The sequence below is a fragment of the Papio anubis genome, chromosome 4 (genome assembly GCF_008728515.1).
Source record: "Papio anubis isolate 15944 chromosome 4, Panubis1.0, whole genome shotgun sequence".
NCBI lineage: Eukaryota > Metazoa > Chordata > Mammalia > Primates > Cercopithecidae > Papio > Papio anubis.
Window position 1 is genome coordinate 48340101 of NC_044979.1, and position 24654 is coordinate 48364754.

A 24654-nucleotide genomic window follows, 5' to 3' on the forward strand; every position below is an offset into this window, starting at 1 on the left:
TGTTTAGTTCCACCTATGAGGTGAGAACATGCGATTGTTTGGTTTTCTGTTCTTGTGATAGTTTGCTAAGAATGATGGTTCCAGCTGCATCCATGTCCCTACAAGGATGCAAACTCATCCTTTTATGGCTGCATGGTATTCCATGGTGTATGTGCCACATTTTTCTTAATCCAATCCTGTCACTGAGTAGGGCCATTTGGGTTGATTCAGTCTTTGCTATTGAATAGTGCTGCAATAAACATAAGTGTGCATGTGTCTTTATAGCAGCATAATTTATAATCCTTTGGGTATATCCCCAGTAATGGGATGGCTGGGTCATATGGTACATCTGGTTCTAGATCCTTGAGGAATCGCCATACTGTTTTCCATAATGGTTGAACTAGTTTACAATCCCACTGTTTCAGTGTAAAAGTGTTCCTATTTCCACATCCCCTCCAGCATGTTGTTCCTGACTTTTTAATGATCACCATTCTGGCGCTGGTGTGAGATGGTATCATTGGTTTTAGTTGCATTTCTCTGATGGCCAGTGATGGTGTTTTCATATGTCTGTTGGCTGTATGAATGTCTTCTTTTTGAGAAATGTCTGTTCATATCCTTTGCCCACTTTTGATGGGGTTTGTTGTTTTTTCTTGTAAATTTGTTTGAGTTCTTTGTAGGTTCTGGATATTAGCCCTTTGTCAGATGAGTAGATTGCAAAAATTTTCTCCCATTCTGTAGGTTGCCTGTTCACTCTGATGGTAGTTTCTGATTTGATGTTTTTAAGGACACTGACTGGTTTGTAATTTTCTTTTTGTACTGTTCTTGTCTGGTTTTGGTATTAGAGTAATTCTAACATCATGAAAGTATTAGGGAAGTGTTTCATTCTCCTCCGTTCTCTGAAATTAGTTGTATGGGATTGGTATTATATTTTTCTTCAAATTTTTGATAGACTACATGTGAAACTGCGAATTCGAAGTATCTTTATGGGAAAGATTTTAACTATTCTTTCAACTTTGTAATAGTTATGTGGCTATTCACATCTTTGATATCTTCATGTTTCAATTTTGGTAATTATATCTTTCAGGGAATTTATTTATTATGCTAACCTGGCATAAAGCTGTTCAAAATGTTCCCATAATATTTCATGTCTGTAGAATCCATAGTGATATGCCACCTTTTGTTACTGCCATAGATCACTTGTGCTTTCCTTATTTCTTTTTGATTTATCTAATTAGAAGTTTATCAGTTTTAATGATTTTTCTAAATAGTAAACTGACTTCATTAATTTTCCATTTTTATTATTTTTAAATTTTTAGTTTCTTAATTTGCTCCTTTGTAAGCTTTTTAGGATTAAAGCTTAGATAATTGATTTTAGACCTTTCTTACTTTAAATGGAAATATTTAAAGGTTTCCCTCTAAGGACTGCTTTATTTATATCCTATAACCATGAATACTTCTTTGACCCCTCGGTCATTTAGAAGAACATTGTTAATTTTCAAAGTATTTGGCAGTATTCCATGAAAATATAAACATTGATTTTTCACTTAATTATATCATACCTAGAGAACCTGTTCTGTGTGAGTTTAGTCTTTTTATTTATCGAAACTGCTTTTATGGTCCAGAAGATGATCGACCTGTCTTGGTGAATGTTACATATGTATTTGAACTATTGTTGGGAAAAGATATTCTGTGAATGCCAATTAGGTCACATTACTTAAAAGTGTGATTCAGTTCTTCTTTGTATTTAATGATTTTTAAAATGTACTATTTCTAACAATTACTGAGAGAAAAAGTGTTTAAATTTCCATTCAGAAATGGTACAAATTATGTCCTCTTGCTAAACTGCCTACCCCTTTTATTGTTCTGGAATTTCTCTTTTTATTCCTGGTAAATTTTTTCGTTCTAAAATCTTTCTTTTAGCTAGGAGCAGTGACTCATGCCTGCAATCCCTGCACTTTGGGAGGCCGAGGCAGGTGGATCACGTGAGGTCAGGAGTTCGAGACCAGCCTGGCCAATATGACAAAAACCTGTATCTACTAAAAATACAAAAATTAGCTAGGCATGGTGGTGCATGCCTGTAATGTCAGCTATTTGGGAGGCTGAGCCATGAGAATCAATTGAACCTGGAAGACAGAAGTTGCAGTGAGCTGAGATCACGCCACCACACTCTAGCCTGGGCAACAAAGTGAGACTTTGTTTCAAAAACAATAAACAACTTTCTTTGTCTGACATTAATACAACCACTCTTGATTTCTTGTGATTAGTGTTTTTGTGGGATATCTTTGTTCACCCTTTTACTTTTAATCTATGTATATCTTTGTATTTAAAAAGCATGTCTTGTAGACAGGCAAATATTTTGGTCTTGCTTTTGACCAAGTCTAATAATTCATACCTTTTAATTGGTGCATTTGGTCTACTTATATTTAGTGTCAAGTTTGATATAGCTGAGTTTAAGTGTACAATAATATTTATTTTCTGTTTGTACCATTGCTTTTTGTTGTTGCTCCTTTGTCTCTATTTTCCTGCCTTTTTTGAATTGAGTAGTTTTTGTATTTATTTTATATTCATTATTGAACTATGTTACAGACCTTGATTTCATTTTTAAAAATTAATTGCTTTTGGATTTACAGTTATCTTCTTTATCTTATTAGAAGCTATCTCAAAATAATACTTTACATATATTGTAAGAACCTTAAGAAAGTTTACTTCTAATTTCATCTTCCATCCTTTATGTAATTGTCAACCTTTTATTTCTACATATATTATAGTCCTGTAATAGTTTACTATTTGTTCATTATTTATCTTTTAAATAAATTAAGACGTGAATAAAATGTCATTTATATTCACATATATAATTAACATTTCTGAAGCTCTTCATGCTTTATGCAGATCAAAGTTTCAATTTGAAATCATTATTTTTTCTTTCCAAATAACTTTTTTGCATTCCTTGAAGTGCATATTTGCTGGTGACACGTATTTCAGCTTTTATTTGCCTGAAAATGACTTTTTTCTTAATATTCATTTTGCTCATTTTTAAATTCTACAATAACAATTTTTTGTTTGTTTGTTTTGATGGCACTTTGAAGATGTTCTATTTTCTTCTGGCTAGCATTATTTTTTTAACAAGTCCCTAGTCATTCTTGTCTTCTTTCATGTGCATGGATTATGTATTTTTTTTTCTGTAATTGCTTTTAAGTTTTGCTCTTTTTTATTATGCCATACTACCTTGATGTAGTTTACTACATACTTCATTTTTTTCTTGCTTTTGAATGACTGAATTTCTTGGATATGCTGGTTTATCATTTTCTTAAAATATGGAAAGTCTCTGGATAATATTCCTTCACATATATTTTCCTACTGATGTCACTTTCATCATTTCAAGTACACATATGTTAGATCGTTTAAAATTGTCCCAAAGGTCACCATGGATTTGTTTATTTCCCCTTTAGTCATTTCCTTTCTGTGCTTCAGTTTGGATATTTCCTATTGCTGTGTGGTCATATGTACTTGTTTTTAGCCTTGTCGAATCTCCTATTAAGTTTATTCCATGAATTTTTCATTTCTATCTAGGGTATTCTTTCTTAGTTTAGCTTTACTTCTGAGGTGCAAATCTTCTGAAGTCTCTACTGTGCTGTGAAGAGGTTTCTCCATTCTGGCTGATTGATACTTGAGTGCCTTCCAGTTCAGTTTGATCTCTGGGAATTGTTCATTTTATAGCTCTCTATTGGCTCTTTGCTTGGCCTTTGAAGTCCAATCCTATGTTTGACAGCTTAGTATTTAGAAACAGATTATAGGACCTTTCCCCAAACACCATGAAAGTTTCTGGAAGTCTCCCTCTCTGTATCTTATTCCTCTCTGTATCTTGCCTGGCAAATTCTGGTGGTCTCAGCAAACCCAAACCTTGATCTCTGCCTAGTGAGATCAGTGAGATCCCCAGGCTGTGCTCAGTTTCCCTACCACGTGCTGCGGACCATTATGTTTCTTCGGTCCAAAACCCAGGAAGATTGAAAAGCCTATCTCACATATTTTCCTTCTCTCAGAGATCATAGCATTCTCTCAGAGATCATAGCATCAATTCCCTAGAGCAGTTGTTTTATATATTTTTATACTCCTCTCTTCCCACTAGTGTTCTGGCTCTTACAGAGGGAGGGCAAGACCAACTTACTGATTTTAATATGGCAGAAGCTTTGTGAGCAATTTTAATCGATCTTTTTTCTGAAATTGAATAATTTCCTAGTTAAAAAATAATATGTACGTATGTATGAAAGGACATACAGTGATAACTCACAAGACTTCTTTTAATGTCTAAAAGTGACATAAATACTATGTAAAGGGAGAACTTATAAAATGTGTTTGGTAACAAACAAGAGAAGAAAATCATTTTATATTTGCATCTCTTCAAGTTGAGACTGTTTAGTAGACTGATCATTTAATTGAAGATTTTTTTAGAAATACCTTTTTTCTTTGTGTTTGTAAAGGAAAACAATAGGAATGGAAATAAAAGTAGACTGGCCACTCATGTTTTTTAAATTTGGGGAAGATTGATACCCAGATTTCTGATTTATATTAGAGGAATCAACTTTTTTTACATTCTGATTTGATTCCCTGATAGGTTGGATGTACATTTTGTTTCAATATTTACATCATTTCTGTCATGTTTTGTAATGTCTGATTGGATATCTGATATCATTTTGATGCTCTTTTAACCTCTTTATACTTTGAATCTCACAGAGTTATTATTTCTAGGAATTGGTGGGGGGGATCAATAAAACAACTGAGAATTTAGAATGTTGCTTTTCTATGGACTGTTCCTCCAGGGACAAGGAAATCAATCAAAATATAAAAAAAATTCCTTACCACATTTATCTGTAAACAGAATGTGCTGAATTGGAATAAATCTTGGGATAATTTAACTGAGACATTGTGATTCTGGCCTCTGAACTTTTGTCTATGAATTCTTTCTCTCACTCTTTGCAGATTTTAATTACTATCTAGAGCCCAGCTAAGCTTTCATTTCATCTTGTAAGACTTTCCTGACCACATCAGCGCACATTGATTCTTTCCTCCTAAATTCTTAAAGCATTTATGACTTGTATAGAATTGACCATATATTAACTTGTTACATATTCTGTATATTACTTTATATAGTGTTTTTGTTCCATCTTCATGTGTATGAAGGTAATTACTATTCTTTTTTTATCTCATTCACTGAATAATTTATTAGGCATCTACTCTGTACCAAGCCCTGTGCTAAGAGATAATATATAATGGCAAAGTAAACAGATATGGTAGCTGCCCTTATGCAGCTTAGAGAGGCAGAACTATGCTTCAAGCAGAATAAATGAAAATGTATAATAATGTGATCAGTTATTTGATAGAAAGGAACTGGGCTTTAAAAAAGAAGAATATTAAGTGACACCTGGTTAATTTTGGGTGGTTCGAGAAAGTCTCTTTGTCAAACGGATAGTTGAGATATGAAGTCTAAGAGGTAGAAGAGTATTTAAAAATAGAAAGACCTATGTCTTCAAGAGTATAAGGCAAAGGTAAAGATGTATCAGAATAGAAGCTCTCAAACTTCACTGTTAATCAAAATCATTTGTGCACTTATTAAAAATGGAGATTTCTGGCCCTCAACCTCAAAGATTCTGAGTCAGATTTTCTGCAGTTTTATAAGTAACCCAAGTGATTCTTTCTGATGTAAGCAGCTGTAGCTCCTGTTTGTGAAATACAGGTCTAAGCAATCAATTTTCTTTTCTTTTTTTAAAAAAAAGTTATTGGAGAAATGAAGCTGAGCAACCACAGAAGGAACAAGCGGGAATATAGATGACTCAATGGAATAAAAGGTGTAATACTCTTTTGAACCTATAAGAATTTGTTGTACAATAGAATATGGATGAAGGCCTGAGATACTAAAAGTTTAGCTATTAAACTCTAAATTACAAAAGTCTCAACTTGGTTTCTCAACATCAAGGAAAACGTAACACGAGTTACCTTTGAAGACATTTACTATGCCTCATAGAACTTCTCATCCTACACAGTATTTTGTAGAGTGCTTGTCACAGAATTGGTGATTTATAAATATTGAATGCATGAATGAATACATTAATGAATATTTTATGAATGCCTCTTATCTTGCTTTAATATTTCCCAGCACTCTTATCACCTTCTACCACACAGTTGGAGGAGAGTGAGGGTCTCGATAGCTCTAATGACTGGTATATTACCTCTTGAAATAATTTGAATAAAATAATGTCTGGAAGAGAGCAAAGATTAACGCAAAGAAAATGATCTCTATATTTTCATAGCATTTCATAAATATTTCTATTATGCACATATATAAAAGTAACCAAAATATAGTCTAATATATGTTATTTCTTTCTAACTGAACTGTCAGCTCCCCAAGGGCAGGAACTATGCCTTATTTATCTTTAATATGTGTAGAGTCATCCATGATGTCTTTTTTGGTTAGCGATTGAAGAAATTTATGTTTAATTGAGTTTAATTACGATGTAATATTGTAAGTATTTTGGCACTTGGATTGGAACAATTTTTGAGATAAAGAAGCTTCTTAATACTTCTCAGTTCTTACAGTTATACTATTTTTTTCTCTTCCTATTTACAATGGAATAGAAAGGCACAAAAGTTGACTGCACAACAAGTATTTATGAGAGAGGAGAGTGCTCCCCAATTCTGGACTTAGGATTTGGGATAGGAACAGGGTTATATGACAGATGCTGGGGTGCCACATTGGAGTGACCTTGAAACTAAGTTAGCATCTCAGATAAACTCAAGCTGGAGATTTGCTAAGTTCTCAACAACTTGGGGCCAACAGAAGAGAAAGAGCCAGTTTTAAACGACAGTAACTAGTGGATTAAAGGTCTGAGGAAAACGCAGGAGTTGATAAAGAATGATTTTAGAATTGGGAGCTGGGTTGTCCAAGTTATAACATCAGGAATGATTTCAGAGTTGAGCCAACTGAATCCAGAGTTCTAATCTGGTGATAATGGCAACGGAAATATAGTTAGAGGTATACGTTGGTGTTCAATTTGTAACTCAAGCAGTTGGTGTTTGACCAATGATGATTGGCCCACATGTGAATATTGGAGATTGAATTACACCGGAAGGCATGAGTAACAGCATGCAGCTCAGGTGAAGATAGCTTTTTAGGAAGGAGGCCATAAACTGTGGTTTTTATCAGGACCTCAGGCTAGAGGAGGATTGGGGCACTAGAAAACTGGCCAAACCGAGAAATTATAGAAATTATAAATTACAGAAATTATAGAAATTATACCAAATCAGTGTCCAGCAGAAAACTTCTGGTTAATCTTCCTTTCCTGATTTATTGATATGAGAGTCTCCTTATATATGTGGATGGCTACAGAGTACATCTACACAATTCACTTAAAGTGCACTGGATTTGATCATCGTATTAGACTGGCCTTGCTTATTTTGAAGCCAAGCAGTAGGCAGAAGCAATATTAACTTGCTTGGTTAAGAAATGCATTGCCTTGGCAACGTTGGTATTATTTTACAGAAAAGCTGCTTTTGATACCACTAAATCTTGTTTATGAAGAGCATTTTCAGTTTCTCTTTAAGAACAGCTTAAACGGACAATTTTGTGTCAGTTGGTGCCTGGCTCTTCATCAGCTTCTTTTTAAATTTAATTTTCCTGTTTCCTTTCCTTGCTCCACTGAGCTCTTCCCTAATTATCAGATTACAGTGTTCAGCATGATTCCTGGAATTGTTCATTTTTGTCAACCAGAAAGAAAACAGACCATTGATATATGTAAGACTGTACCTTTGCATTTAATGATTCTCCAATTAGTGTCCCAGTCAATCTCAGGAACTGCATCTGAAATAATCAGTGAGCAAACTTTTCTTCTTTGCTGCTCTCTAATCACTCTTCCACTACTGGCTTAATTCGTGAATTGTAAAGCAGGATTTTGCTGAAGTAGTCTTATAACCTCATGTAAATATCAGATCATTATGGTTAGCTTCCTTATTTGGTGAGTTTGTTCCACTTTCTTTTTGTGTAGATTTCAGGGTGCACGTGTCCTGCTCTTTGTCCCCGGGTCTGGCAAACTTAATTTCATTATTAGATAAGTAGACATCAGACTGCTGAGAAGGCTTGAAAGTACTTTGGCTAAAACCCAAAGCAGTATGTGAGGGCTGGGTCATAGATGTGCAGTCTGTGTAGCCAAAAAGGACTTGTGATCAGAAGCGCCCTGAAATTGATTTAATACTCCTTGTGATTTTGACATTCTTAACAGTTTTATCTTTGAACTTGTATTTTGTAAGATAAGTTTGATGGGACAGTGGAGTATATGTGTAGGCAGAGGAGATAAGCACAAAATATATGCTTACCTTTCTGGCTGCCGTATTTGCATGCAGTGTTTATGATGTCCCACGAGCACAGAATTCTCGTGGGCCCACAATGTGTGGCTGTTCAGTGAGTACAAGGTAAGCACGTTATACCTATGACTGAGCAAGCAGGTGTAGTGAGAACCCTGAGACGCCAAGCTTTCTGTTCAAGCCAGAATTTGCTTTAAATGTAAAAAGAAGGAAATGGTGCTCTAGGATACATGAATGAGGAAGGAACCCTATCATTTCCTTACTTACTCTAGTTACTTCCCTGTATTGGATAACCACGCAGCCTGAAAATGACACAGAAGGAATGGGAAATAGGGCAGCCTATAGTTTCCCTATCACTCTGTCTCTACTCCGTAGTAAGCTAAAAGTAGAGTGTTGGTAGAATGTGCACATATCAAGAAGTGAAATAAAAACAGCTGAATTAATTCTGTGCAGTATTTCCACTGTTTTGCTAAGAACAACAGGCCCGTGCATGTACTAGCTATGGTAATTTTGGTGATTCTGCATATGAGTTTGAATGCTCATATATTTGTATTTGAAATAGGGATTATACAATATAAAGAGGAATGGTAAAATTCATGCTAATAATTGAAAACCTATTTTTTAAAAAATTTGAATGCCATTTGACAGTAAGCAAAACACCATGACAAACCAAGAGAAAGACAAGGAAGAAAAGAAAAAGCTTTATACTTTAGCATCATTAACAGCACTTTTCTTCTACTTTTGAACAAGAAGACCCGCAATTTCATTTTATTCTGGGTCCTGAAAATGTTGTAGCCTGCCCTGCAGAATGTTTTCAGGATCAATTCAATTTTCTCTTTAATTCATCATGGATTCTCTAAAAGTGTTTGCAGCCCTGGAAAGAGGCTGAGTGAGAAGATTCTCTGTGTGAGCCCTGACAGTGCCAGGCCACTTCATGTAGGCTGGCTTCTCCCATCCTCGGGGAGGGCGGTCTTTGCAGAAAATCCCCTTCCACAGATGCAGGCTTCACAATAAGGTAGACTTTGCTACGTGAGGAGCTACACAGGTCTTTTTAAATTTTCTCCCCCATGACTTTTCTTCATCCACAATTAATGGAGGTCCCATGGTGTCTTGGTTTCCAGAGCCTTTAGAGTACAAAATAAAGGGGCTTTTTGCTAGTTTCAAATGATGCATCAGTTCTAGGTTATCAGCAGCTAAAAATACATGGCTAGAGTGTTACAGTTACAGATACTGACACAGCATAGCTTTTAGATGTCAAGGCACTGAGCCTACAGTAGCATCATTGTGTGTGTGGTGGGGGGTGGAGAGAGACTATTTTAGTAGTGGCAGAAGATCGTGGGTGGTGTATCTTTTTTTTCCTCCCCATTTCTCTACAACAAGACTACCCCAAATGATGAGAAACTTCTGAAGATGATTTTCTTCATTGAAAGCCATAAATCTAATTTTTTAAATGTTGATTTCTTCTAATTATTAAAATGGATAGGCTACTTGGAAAACACAGGAAAAAGTATGAAGATGAAAGAAAAAAATGCCTTTATAATTATCTCTTTACCATTCCCTCATATTTCACATATATATAAAATATGTATATTTGTGTGGGTGTATATCTGTTATACATAATATGTATATATATAATATCTACACACCCACGTAAGCATACATATATAATAAATGTATCGCCTGTTTTCAAATATGTATTTCAAAAATATGTAGTCTCTTTTCACATATATATTTCCTGCATGTGTTTATACACAGGAATATATACAGATATACATTTCCTATTTTTTCTCCCACAAAAACTGGATTTGTACTTTTTATGTAGTTTCATCACCTTCCTTTTCCCTTATTGTGTGAGAATGTCACCAACGTGCCTCTAAAAACATCATTTTGTAGGTAGCATCAGAATAGCACTTGTATGGATATGCTGTAATTTACAAATCAGTCTCTTAGAGTTGTACATGTGGGTAATTTACAAATTAGTCTTCTACAGTTGCATATGTATCTTGTCTGCAACTACTTATAAAAATATTTAGAAAATATTATAGAAACTAGTGACTTCTGTAATATTTATTGGATTACATGATGACCAATTTGGTATTTTCTGCAGTTTTAAGATTTAGATTATAGTTTAGTCAATTCAATCGTGTGGTTACTGAGAATTTAAAATGAGTAAAAATAGAATAGATCAAACCATCAATTTGATTTCCCTGAATAGAAACAGCTTCAATCATCACAAGATTAATCAGTAAGGTGTTAACATAAACCAATAAAGCAGAGAGACTTTAGATTAAGAATTTTATATCATTTAAAGATTCAGCCCATTATCCTTTCCATGCAAGTGCCCTCAGGCTTTCAAATTAATTGTGTGTGGTTTAAGAAGATTTAAGATGAGGGCGATACACTCAGCAGAGAGTGAACTTGACCATTGCTATCTCACTTTAATTAATCTCTTTATTCTCTATCTTTCAGTTCACTCAACACCTGAATTAAAAAAAAAAAAAGTAAGATCAAGTTCTTTTGAGTTGAGGAAACAATTGAATTACAAAGTAATCTTATACAGGGAAGATCAAGGACTGTAAAACTTAGAATCCCTTAACAAGTGGACCTGAATTGAAAGTTATTTTACACCTGGTTTTTCATGCTTCAGTGGCTGACTTTTCTTCCAGGTTCCCTGGATCGTGCCCTTAACCCCTTGGGATTTGTGAACATAAAGCTTTCTCCCTTTGACTTACAGCCTAGGCTAGCATTCTAAAAATGATCAGGTTCAAAGAGCTACTCCTTTTTTAAACTCTATAAGAATTTAAGGCTACTTTAGGAATCAAAATCCTCTCGGGCTGACTGAAAAGGGTTCTTTTTCCATAGCAACCCTTACATTGCATATTAGAAACTCAGTTAGGTTATGAATGCCCACACAGTTTTGTGTGGGTATTCATTCATTTATGCTAAGAATATTTATTGACCACTTATATGTGCCTGGCCCTGTGCTAGGGGAATAAAAACAACAGTCTCTTTCCTTTGAGAGGTCACCTTCCAGGGAGAAACAGACATTGATCATATGATCAAAGTAAAACTACAAGTGTGAAGTATTCCCAAAAGAGAGGTGGTTGGTGCCATAAAGGTGTATAATAGAGGGGTAATAGTTACTGAGTGAAACTGGAAAATCAGTAGCGATGTGTGGGAAGAAGCAAGGGAAGAAAGAGCATTTCCAGACAGAGAACGGCACTGGCAAAGGCTGTGAGGGGAAGCAGTGTAGCTGGTAAGAGTGTGTGACCCAGTCAGATTCCCATTTGTACAAGATTGCACTGACTGCAGTGAGCAAAGTGGAGGGGCTTCTAGGTTCCAAAACTGGAGGCTGCTTTGAGTTGGTACAGTCCCTGCTATAAAGAATCCCCAGAGGTGGCACAAAGTAACCATATCAAAATGCTGTTAAGTCCATCCATTAATACACTGTATTATTTACAGCCCATTTTACTTAAAGTATGAAAACAGAATTAAAAAAAAAAAAAGACGATTGTAACATTAAAGATCCTATGAGACAGACCGCATTTGACAGAGACATAACTTAGGAAGTCTGGTAAGGAAAGAAAACATAGCAACTTCAAAAATATTCCACTCAGCACACAATGTGTCAGACTAGGATGGCGGTGGTGAAAAATATTTGAGGGAGGCACTGCTCTATGTACTGTGAAAGTTGCATATACCAGGATGAAATCACTTTTGTGAGATTCAGACAAAATAGGGTCAGGAAGGCACGAAGAGAGAAGGCTCATGCATATCTGAGATGAGAGCTGTTTCCGAGGACTTGTAAAATATTCCTCAAGAAACCCTTTCACGTCCTTCACACATCCTCTGCTTTGATGAAATTTACCACTAGACATTCTTTAGCACTGCAGTAATTTGGATAAGACGTGTATGGAAGAACACTTGCCCAGTAATGGCGTCGGGATTATGATAACTTTTTCCTAATTCTTGAGTAAACCCAACATATTGAGAATTAATTTTTTTCTAGTGTCTCAGGTTGATAGCACTAAAGATGTAGTGAGTGATGAAGGACAGAGGAACTCAGAGTCAGGAGACGGACACAGACATATAATCAGGTTTTTTTTTTTTTTGAGACAGCGTTTCACTCTTGTTCCCCAGGCTGGAGTGCAATGGCACAATCTCAGCTCACCGCAACCTCTGCCTCCTGGGTTCAAGCGATTCTCCTGCCTCAGCCTCCCAAGTAGCTGGGCTTACAGGCATGTGCCACCACTCCTGGCTAATTTTGTATTTTTAGTAGAGACAGGGTTTCTCCACGTTGGTCAGGCTGGTCTGTAACTCCTGACCTCAGGTGATCCCCCCACCTCGGCCTCACAAAGTGCTGGGATTACAGGCATGAGCCACTGTGCCCTCCAATCAAGCCTTTATAGTACAAAGTGACATGCCTTAAGATAAGTGAGTACACAGAGCAAAGGACACGCAGGGCAGAGCATCCACCTGGGTGGGCCATTGGCATGGTTTCATGGACAGATGATGCTGAATCTGAGTGTTGAAGTGGGACTGAGAATTCACCAGGTGAATGTGGGGAGGAAAAACCAAAGAGGCAAAGAAACAGATAAGTAAAGGCAGTATGGTATGCTAAGGAGATTGCTAAGGAATAGAGAGCAATGTTTTTCCAAAATGGTTAGGGATTGCATTTTCCCTGCTCTATAAGAAAATGAGAAAAATGAGAATGAGGAAGAGCACACACACATTTTCAAAGACAGATTTTCTCAGGTGTTGGTAATAGTGAACAGAAGCTCTGCCCTTCTGAAGCTGTCATTCTAATGGGGGAAGGCAACTAGTAAACAAGAGGGTGATGAGTGTTTTCAAATAGTGAGAAGGGCTTTGAAGAGAAATAAAACTGTGTAAAAGAAAGTGACTGGAGGTGATATTTTAGATACTGTGGTAGGCATTCCTGCTGAGGTGACATTTAGATGGAGACCTGAATTAAGTGAAAAAATGAGTCATGCCATGATACAGACAATTATCTGTTGCTAGTCCAGGGAACAGCAAGGGCAGAAGTTCAGAGGTAGGAACATGTGTGACATATTTAAAGATAAAGAAGAACAGAAGTAGTGGAGTAAAGAACTGAGAAATAGAGGGATAAGGTCTGAGTTCGAAGAGAGAACTCAAGACCAGGTTACAGAGGTTGCATTTCTGCCTCACATTTTCTTGTGAGGAGTCAAAACAAGGAATTGGATTTTATTCTGTATTGGAACGTAGCTCATTCTAGCTCTTTGTTTCCCTGAATGTATTCTTTGGATACATTCTTTGGACCTGAGATGAGATGTTCTTTTTAAAAATAGTGCTTTAGCCCAGGAGTTCGAGGCTGCAGTGAGCCATGATTGCACCACTGCACTCCAGCCTGAGCGACAGAGTGAGACCCTGTCTCAACAAAAGACAAAAAATAGCTTTATGGAAAAATAAATTGTAAAGCTCAGTGCACAATATCCCCTTGTGGCATATTCAGTATTTGTCTTAGCATAGTTCTTCCCAATAGAAAGGTTGAGACAAAGAATTAGGTGCCAATTATGTTGAGGAGTGAGCCCAAGGAGTAGGAATGAAGAATTGAATAATAGGAAACAAGGAATGTTAAACAGCGGTGCTTTATTGAATTAATAGTCAAAAAATGGTATCTAGAACTGTGCAAAACCAAGGTTGGGATATGACCAATGGAGAATGTTATCCCTTTAGGGTTGGACATTATTCTCCAGTTAATTTGATTGTTTTTTGGTAAGATCATTCTTAGGATCCTAACTGCCCAGTGTTTGCTCCAAGGATGGTAATGCAGTAGGTTGGCAAGTCACTGACGTGAGGCCAGAGATTTTGTGTGAATGTCCTGGGCAGCTACTAGTAATTAAGGAGAAACCAAATACACCTAAACAGCAAAAGAAAATTCTTTAAAAATCCTCAAAACAAATAAATAGTATAAGATGCAATAGAAAGAAAGCAATTAGTTTTTTTATGGATAACCATTTTTATGAGTAATAGTGGCAAACATCAAGACATAATCTAATTAGTTTAAATCTAAAAACGCTTTTTCATTCTACATTTTCTGTTATATAATGAGATTTTTTCCAAGAAAGTTTACAGGAGTTTGATTGTTCTCCAGAGCCTAATACCTGCCAAACAGCTCCCCACTTTAAATTTGGTTATATTCTCTATGGAGTAGTAATATGCCACTATTGACCTCTATTTTAATAGAAGGAGGATTTTATTAATACCTTTTCTTAACTGCTGTTCTAATTAAATGTACAAGTCAAAAGAGCTGATTTACACTACCTGGATTTCATAAAGGAGAGAAACGAAGCAGTCATGAAGTAAAAGCTTTATCTAAATACAAAGTAAGATGCTTAACAACGCATATGAAAAGTGAAATTCCCACAGGGGAATATCCAGTTATAATTCTGGTTCCAAGCAATTCCACTGGCAGAATGTAAAGTTGTATTTTCTATCATCAGGAGGTTCAGCTGAAAAGAGAGTTTAACAAAATGAGAAGTGTTTGAGTGAAGGCCAGGTGACAAGAAGTGCAACTTGTATTTTATAGGGACTGTATTCAAACGTTCCAACATGCTTTAAAAGTTTTAGATTCTTCTCTTTGTCTCACAAATAAGTAATGGGAGAAAGATTGGTTATTCTTACTTATTTTTATATTGTCTTATTTGGAATAGTATCTAAAGCAGATTTTTTCTTTTTTTTTTTTTTCACCCTGAAAGTCAGCTTGTGACACCAATCAAATAAACCTAAAATTTTCCAAATCTCAACTTCATTTTGTATTTTCTAGCAACATCTGTGAAAGAAAGCTATGAATATAAGGAAGATACAGAAATATGGTCTATGATTACTCAGTGAAGGTGAACATACAGGTTTTATTTTAAAGGAACTTCCGATAGTATTTATTTAAGAAGTTACTATATACAATTTCCCTTCATCTGCCTCCTCAGAGCAGATACATTTATAACAATTCAAGCTTCTTTGATACCACATCCTCATCTGATAATCTGTGAAGGAGTCTTCAATTAGTCTTCTCTCTGAGATGGCAATCTCCCGTGGAATTTTCATTAAAAATATCACATGGAAAACTCATTTGAATTAATTCATGTAGGTGTTCCACTACTTGCTGGGGATGACTAAAATGTGATGCAAACATGACTTCTCCTTATGAACTGTGCAAGAAAGATCAGTAAGGGAGAAAGATAAGCAGCAAAGTTAAAGATAAACCGGAATGTGCTAAACACTGTAACCGATACACTCGTAGTTGGAAGGAGTTGTAAGGAAGAGAGTTGAATCAGTTAAGCGTCATGAAGGAAAGGACATTTGAATGGGTCTGAAAAAGGTTTGGATGGGGAAAGGTCAATTCAGGTAGCATAATCAGAGCAAAGGCAGAGACATTGGAAGGTGTAGACTGTCTCTAGAGAAGGGAAAATCTGGATTGTCTGGTTTTGACGAGAAGACATGGGAAATAAAACTGAAGAGATTGGCTGTGATCAGATCTCAGATGTGTTGGAATGAGGCTAGGATGGCTTGAATGTGATGAGAGTACAAGCAGATTTTTCTTCAAAGGAATGGCATGATGAAAGCCATGCTAGAGGAAGGTTAATCTGAAACTTGGACTAGGAATATGTATACTAACACAGGGGAAAGGTTATAGCAGCAAGAACAGTTAGAAAACAAGTGTAGTTTCAGATGACAGTAATGAGAACTTCAGGCTGGGGACAATGGCGATGTGAATGATACCACCTGTATCTATTAAATTAGTATAGCTTTACAGTCCTGATAAACTCATTGTAGAGAGGGAATTGTGAACATAAAAAGGATTCTTTTACTTTAGAGAATGAAAACTTAAAGAGATTTAACTTTTTTTAGATGTCTTCCTCACTCTCTTTTTAGATAATCAAAAAAGTTCTCATTTTCTTATATGCTATTTATATCAGAAATACAACCCCAATGTGTCTTCAATTCAAAGTAAAAGTGTTATAGCTCATGATAAAAATGTAGTCCTTCTACTATTTATATGAATTTCTATATTTCTATGCAGGAAGCTTGAAGTACTCTTGTTATCACATCTTGTCTGCAAAATAAGTCTTGGTTTTGTTCTCTCCTAGGATCGATTATAGTATTTGAGGTGTATTTTACCCAGTACCACTCAGTGAAAATTATATGCTATTGGGCGTCCAAGTGCAGCAATTTAAGTGACATTGATTGACTTGCTACAGATTACTATGAAGAAAAGACTTCACCTAACTCAATTGTTCTGCTAATATTAATTTAAATACTAATACTCACAATGTTCACAAGTTGAGAATAAGTGAACCATTCTAAGATTTCATTATATTACCCAACTTATGGATTATAAAAGGTGACTGATGCCATCCCTTTTTATTTAAATATTTATATGTAGATAATCATTGAACTAAATCTGTATCTGCTGTTACATTGTGACAGAATCAACATTCCTTAGAAGTTTCTATTAAAAAACTGTAAGTGGACTGTTAAACTTTGTAACCATCACATCAATGTAATTCAATCATCAAACATGAGCAAATAGAAAATTAAATTTGATGCTCAACATATTGGGATTCCTAACCTCATACATCTCATGACCATAGACTTTCTAAAATGAATTAATGTTATATATTGAAATGTAATACAAGACATAAACCCATTTATGTATTCTCTTTTAACTTTATTATATGGAGGTAGGAATTATCTCATTTTGCCTCTAACTGGTAACTAATTTATTTTACTATGATAGAAAGTAATTATTGAATACATAATGTGTGTATAGTGTACACACACACACACACACACAGAGTCATGCCTCATTTTATTGCACTTCACTTTATTGAGCATTGTCATTTTTACAAATTGAAGGTTTGTGGCAATGCTGTGTCAAGCAAGTCTATTGGCACCACTTTTTCCAACAGCATTTGCTCACTTTATGTCTCTGTGTCACAATTTGGTAATTCTCACAATATTTCAGACTTTTTAATTATTATATCTGTTTTGGTGATCTGTGATCAGTAATCTTTGATGTAACTATTATAATTGTTTTGGGACACCATAAACTATGCCCATATAAGACCGTGAGATTGATCAGTGTTGTATATGTTCTGACTGCTCCACTCACCAACTGTTGGCCTATCTCTCTCATTCTCCTCAGGCCTCCCTATTTTCTGAGATACGACAATATTGAAATTAAGCCAATTAATAGCCCAACAATAGCCCCTAAGTGTTCAAGTGAAAGAAAGTTACACATCTCTCACTTTATTTTTTGAGACGGGGTCTCTGTCACCCAGGCTGGAGTCCAATGACATGAAAATGGCTCACTGTAGTCTTGATTTCCTGGGCTTAAGTGATTCTCCCACCTCAGTCTCCCATGTAGTTGGGACCACAGGTATGCACCACTATGCCTGGCTATTTAAAGCAATTTTTTCTTTCTTTTTTTTTTTTTTTTTTGTAGAAATGGGGTCTCACCATCTTGCCTAGGCTAGTCTTGAACTCTTGGACTCAAGTGATTCTCCTGCCTTGTCCTCCCAAAGTGTTGGGATTATAGTCATGAGTCACTGAACATAGCCTGTCTCTCACTGTAAATCAAAAGCTATATATAATTAAGGAAGGCACGTCAAAAGCCAAGATAGGCTGAAAGCTAGGCCTCTTGCACCCAATAGCCAAATTGTAAATGCAAAGAAAAAGTTCTCAAAGGAAATTAAAAGTGCTTCTCCAGGGAACACATGAGTGATAAGAAAACAAAAGAGACTTATTGCCGATATGGAGATAGTTTTAGAGGTCTGTATAGACCACATTTATTTAAGCCAAAACTGAACCTAGAACAAGGTCCTAACTCTCTCCAATATTATAAAACCTGAGAAAAGTGAGAAAGCTTCAGAAGAAAAGTTTGAAAGTAGTGGAAGCTGGTTTATGAGGTTTAAGGAAAGTAGCTAACTCCATATGTTTCACAAAAGTTCAACGTGAAACAGGAAGTTATCAAGAAGAATTAGCTAAGATCATTCAGGAAGGTGACTACAGCAAACAATAGATTTTTGATATAGACAAAACAGCCTTCTGTTGGAAGAAGATGGCCTCTCGGACTTTCATAGCTAGAGAAGAGAAGTCAATGCCTGGCTTCAAAACTTCAAAGGACAAGCTGACTCTCTTGTTAGAGACGAATGTAGCTGGTGACCTTAGGTTGATGCCAATGCAAATTTACCATTCAAAAAAATCCTAGGGCCCTTATAAATTATGCTAAATCTACTCTGCCTGTGTCCGATAAATGAAATAACAAAGCCTCAATGACAACGCGTCTGTTTACAGAATGGTTTACTGACTATTTTAAGCCTAGTTTTGAGAACTACTGCTGAAAATAAAAGATTTTATTCAAAATATTACTGCTTATTGACAATGCACCTGCTTACCTAAGAACTGTAATAGAGATGTACATGATAGTAATGTTCTTTTTATGCCTGCTGACACAGCGTTTATTCTGCAGTCCATGGATCAAAGAGTAATTTTGACATTCAAGTGTTAAGTAATACATCAAGTGGTTTTTTTTTTTTTTTTGAGACAGAGTCTTGCTCTGTTGCCCAGGCTGGAGTGCAGTGGTGCGATCTCGTCTTACTGCAAGATCCGCCTCCCAGGTTCATGCCGTTCTCCTGCCTCAGCCTCCCAAGTAGCTGGGACTGCAGGCGCCCGCCCCCATGCTTGGCTAATTTTTTCTATTTTTAGTAGAGACAGGGTTTCACCATGTAATCTAGGATGGTCTCGAACTCCTGACCTCATGATCCACCTGCCTCAGCCTCCCAAAGTGCTGGGATTACAAGCGTGAGCCACTGTGCCCAGCATGAAGTGTTTTTTAAAGTATGATTTAAGAAATACATATTTCAGGAAATACATATTTCAAATATTATTTAAGAAATATATCTGATAAAGCTATAGCTGCCCTAGATAGTGCTTTCCATGATGGATCTGGGCACAGTAAATGACAAATCTTCTGGAAAGAATTCATCATTCTACATACCATTAACAACATTTGTGATTTATGGAAGAGGTCAAAATATCAACATGAATAGGAATCTGGAAGAAGTTGATTACAACTCTCAGGGATGACTTGGAGGAGTTCAAAACTTCAATGGAGGAGTTAACTGTAGATGTGATGGAACTAGTAAGAGAAATAAAATTAGAAGTGGAGCCTGAAGATGGGACTTAATTGCTGCAATCTCATAATGAAACTTGAATGAATAAGAAGTTGCTTCTTATGGATGAGCAAATGACATGACTTCTTGAGATGGAATCTACTCCTGATCAGGTGCTATGAACCTTGTTGAAATGACAACAAAGGATTTAGAATATTCTATAAACTTAGTTAATAAAGCAGTGGTGGGGTATGAGAGGACTGACTCCAACTTTGAAAGAAGTGTTACTGGGGATAAAATACTATCAAACAGCGTTATATGCTAAGGATAAATCTTTCATGAAGGAGTCAATCAATGCAGATAACTTAATTGTCATCTTATTTTAAGAGATTGCCTCTGCCACCCCAGCCTTCGGCAACCACCATCCTGATAAGTCAGCAGCCACCAACTTGGAGGCAAGACCCTCTACCAGGCAAAAGATTTTGACTCTTTTAAGGCTCAGATGATCATTAGCATTTTTAGCAATACCGTCTTTTTAAATTAAGGTATGTACATTTTTTAGACATAATGCTATCACACATTTAATAGCCAATGGTATAATGTAAACATAACTTTTATATACACTGGGAAATCAAACAATTTCAATGGCTTGTTTTATTGCAATATTTACTGCATTGAGGTAGACTGAAACTGAACCTGCAATATCTTCAAGGTAGCTACCAACTGGAAATGTGAGAAGTGGAATCTATTTGTACTTTATAGTTTATATAACATTTTATTTAATAGTAATAACAACTCTAGTGTGCGGAGCTGAATCATGTCCTCCCCAAAATTCATGTCTACCCGACACCTCTGCATGTGACATTATTTGGGAATTGACATTTGTGAATGTAATCAGTTAAGATGAGTCACACTTAGTCAGAGTGGTCCCTAAATCCAATAGGACTAGGGTCTTTGTAAGAAAAGAGGAGTTTGTGACAAACACACAGGGATAATATCATGTGATGATAGAGGCAAAGACTGGAATGTGTGTCTACATTTCAAGGAATGCCAATATTGTTGGCAACCACCAGAAGCTAGGAAGACGCAAGGGACAATCTCTGGCTAGAGCCTTCAGAGAGTGCATGGCCTTGCTGACATGTTGATTTAGGACTTCCAGGTCCCAGAACTGTGAGAGAATAAATTTCTGTTGTTTTAAGTCGCTCTGTTTGTGATAATTTGTTATAACAGCCCTTAGGAAATAAAGGGAAACTAATATATCTAAGAAGAAGCAAATATTATCCAAACTTATTGCTAAAGTGTCTGTGGGGAAAATGAGTATATTTTAAGTTCTGGTGTGAGAGAGAGCTATATATAATTTATTTTGTCTGATCTTCATAATAATCTATGAGGTAGACATCAGTATCTACGCTTTAAAAATGAGGAACATGAGGATAGAAAAAGTTCAGGACATTTTCTATAGTCACGCATATTTTTTAGTTTCAAAGCTGAGGGTAGATCTTAAGCACTCTCATCTTCTCTCTCTCAACGTCCCCCACGGCATCCCCGTCCCCCAGCCCTCCCCCGCCACACACAGTGGTAACTGGGTGAGGTGACGGGTATGTTAATTTGGTTGATTATGGAGGGTATTTCACAATGTTTAGGTATAGAAAATTATCAAGTTGTACAACTTAAACCTACACCATTTTTAACTGTCAATAAAGTTGGGAAAAGAAGAAAAAAAAAAAAAAACAACCAGCACCCTGCAAAACAAGAACTTTCCTTCAAGCTGCCCTGTGAGGTAGTACACATTATCTGGAGGAGTTCCAGTCACACCTGGATGCTTGGTATAGGAGTTGCTGTACAAAGAATTTATGTTAGGTGAGATGTTAAGCAAGATGACTCCTAAGTCTTTTTCAGTTCTGAGGTTTTAGAACAGATCCACCAGGTCACATAGAATTCTAGAATACTACTGAATTTTAGAGACTCTATTAGAACTCAGGGCTCTCTACTAAAACAGGTAGGCTGCATTCCCACAGAGTGCATAAAATGGAGAAGCAGCACATAATGAGGTCTAAGCAGTCAACCTGGTAATTGAAGCCCTGACCACTTTACTAGGCCATTGGTTATATTTCCAACTGAAGTAATGAGTTTAAAAAAGGTCTTCAGTCTCTAAATGGAAATTATTATTGCTATAATCAACGTTTATGTTCCCCCAAAATTTACATGTTGAAATTTTAATCCTTAAGAAGATGGTTTTGGGAGGTGGGGTCTTTTAGATGGTTATTAGGTTGGGAGGATGCATCTATGATGAATGGGATTTGTGCTTTTATAAAAGCGGTCCCAAAGAACTGCTTCGCCCCTTCCACATGTGAGTACACCACTAAAAGCCACCATCTGTGAGGACCCTCACCCCACACTGCCATTGCCTTGATCTTGAACTTCCCAACCTACATTATTGTGAGAAATTTTGTAAGTTACTCAGTCTAAGGCATTTTGTTATAGCAGCCTGACTGGACAAAAACACTCATATGTAGAAGTTCTTTTTTATTATGTATCTAACAAATGTTAAAATTCTTATATATGTTTAATGTAGAAAGTACAACTGCAGTATGAGTCAGAAGGCCTAGATTCTAATTTTGGTTTTGTTGCAAAATAGCAAATGATGTAATTTCTCTCTACCTCAATAGCCATATCTATAAAAAAAGAGACAGAGATCATTATTTACTTACTCAGCAAACAGTCATGGGTCCTTAATGTGCACCAGGACCTAGGAATGGGGTACCGTTAATGGAAGAAGGCATAGAATAGAGGAGACAAATATGTTGATATGTGCTAAGTGGTGTCCCTAACTGTGTTACATTTTTCCAAGTATTTCCTATACTAACGTTCTGTAATACTTTATATATAGGAAAAAAACATTTTCTAATGTATATTCCACTCTTATATAATTTAACCACAATAATTTGAAAAATATTTCCCTCCATTTATTTTTCATTTTCATAGATACTTAGACAAGAAAGATAAGACACACAATAAATCACTGACAAGCACAAAGGAAACTATTTAACTTGGCAGAATTAACACTTTAAAACCGGTATTTGAAAAATATTTATACGGTATATTTATTTATATAGTATACACCAAGTTGGAGTGCTAGCAATTGACTCAATTCCCAGATCAAAATAAAAAGCCATAAAGAACTTTTGATTGCATCTATAGACTCAGGCTAATATACAAAATGAAAGGATAACTTGTGAAATTTTGAATTAACACCTCAGATCCAATGGCAAAATTAGAGAAGTGTGAATAATGTTTAGATGATATATTTCCTTATAGTTTTAAGATTCTTGGCAAGTAAAAAGGTTGAATTCTGGGCACCTTCATGAAACTACAGAATAATATGAGGGTAAGAAGAAAACTCTAGAAAAGATCATCCAGATTTATTTCTCAGAAAAAATGTCTGAGGACTAGAGTGAGTTAAAGACTTGCTGAGTGCTTCGCTCACAAAAAAGCCAAGTATGATAATGAAGAATATTGCATGTGTCTATTTTCAGGTCGAATATAATAATCTATTTTCTGTCCCTCAGTTTGGTGAAAGGCAAGAAGGCTGATTTTTAAAACCTCATATATCTGTATTTATTTATTGGGTATTATATATTTTGGTGCCAAAATTAAGAGGACTCTTAGAACTTTTCCCAACACAATTTCTTGATTCCCCAGTCATCCTATGAAGTTGATTCTGCTGTATAGTTTATGATCTCTTCTATCTCTTTATCTGTAGTTGAGCATCCAGAACATAATATTTGCATTTCTACAACATGGTATGGACCATGTGGTGTTATTAATTGAACGTGGAATACATCCTATTAGTGGTTAATTCTTTTCATTTTGTTTTCTTGTTAGTAGTCACTACATCTACATCACACATCTCAAGGTGCTCAGTAGATCCTTGGTAAATGATGTTATTGATGTTATTAATATTTTTGAAGCTACTTAAAAGTATTTCTCCAAATATAATGACTTGGTTTATTAACAGTATACTGGATAATAATATCCAATAATATCCGATGGACAAATTATAAAAATATTAACCCACTAAAAAGATACTTTGAATGGCAATATTTTCAGAAATCCCATTTCTATGAGTTATACAGTTCTTAAACGGTACCTAATATTTCATTCATACCAATGTATGAGAATTTATCAAAATATATATAAGGAAAAGGTCAAGGTGCAGTTTGAAAAAGCATAATTAATATTATATCCCTTTTATTTGGAAAAGGAATACATATCTATTGTTTTTATATGGCAATTAAAACTGGACAAAAACCTTTTTGACTTGATAGGAATATGTAGAAAAGATTGATTTTCATTTGAGACTTAGGTGAACCCCCCAAAATGTATATATAAATCCATAAGAGTTTATAAAATTTCTATGCTTATTCAAAGCAACTACAGTTTAAAAAATGGTTAAGAACCCTGCCTTTCAGTTAATATTGCTAAAAATAAAAAAACTTTAGATATAAAGTAGCTAAATCTTCAATGAACACTTTTATAAATATGAGACAAACATTCTACTTTTTATATTCTGCTTTTGACATTAACCATGTCATCCAAACAGAATTGGACTAACCGAACAGACTTCCTCCCTCTCTACCTCCCTTTCTTTCTTGTTTGAATAGATACAACTATTGTGTATGTTTCACAACCTCTTTGTCTTCTTCATATTCAGTTTTCTTCTTACCTCATATTTACTTTTCATAGTTTTCATTTTCTGCTTTAAAAATAATGCAATGCCATAAAAACCTATTGACATTGTTTTCCTGTTTTTTAATGAAAGCAATCAGAAGTCAGACAATAAATTCTATCTCTTTAAGACAGTTTGACCTATGTGATAGACCCAAAGGATTCAGATGGCTCAATAGTTGGACATATATTTTAAAATCTAAGGAAATCTATGAAAAAATCCAGCTTAGGATAAGCTTGACTTTTCTATATTAATCAAGGGCCACGTTTGGTATATAGATAAAAATCTCGTGATTATAAAAAAGTTGTATCCAGTGAGAGGTATTGGCCAGGCATGGTGCCTTTTGGCTATAATCCCAGTACTTTGGGAGACCAAGGTGGGAGGATTGCTTGAGGCTAGTAGTTCAAGATCAGCATGGACAATATAACACCACTTTGTCTC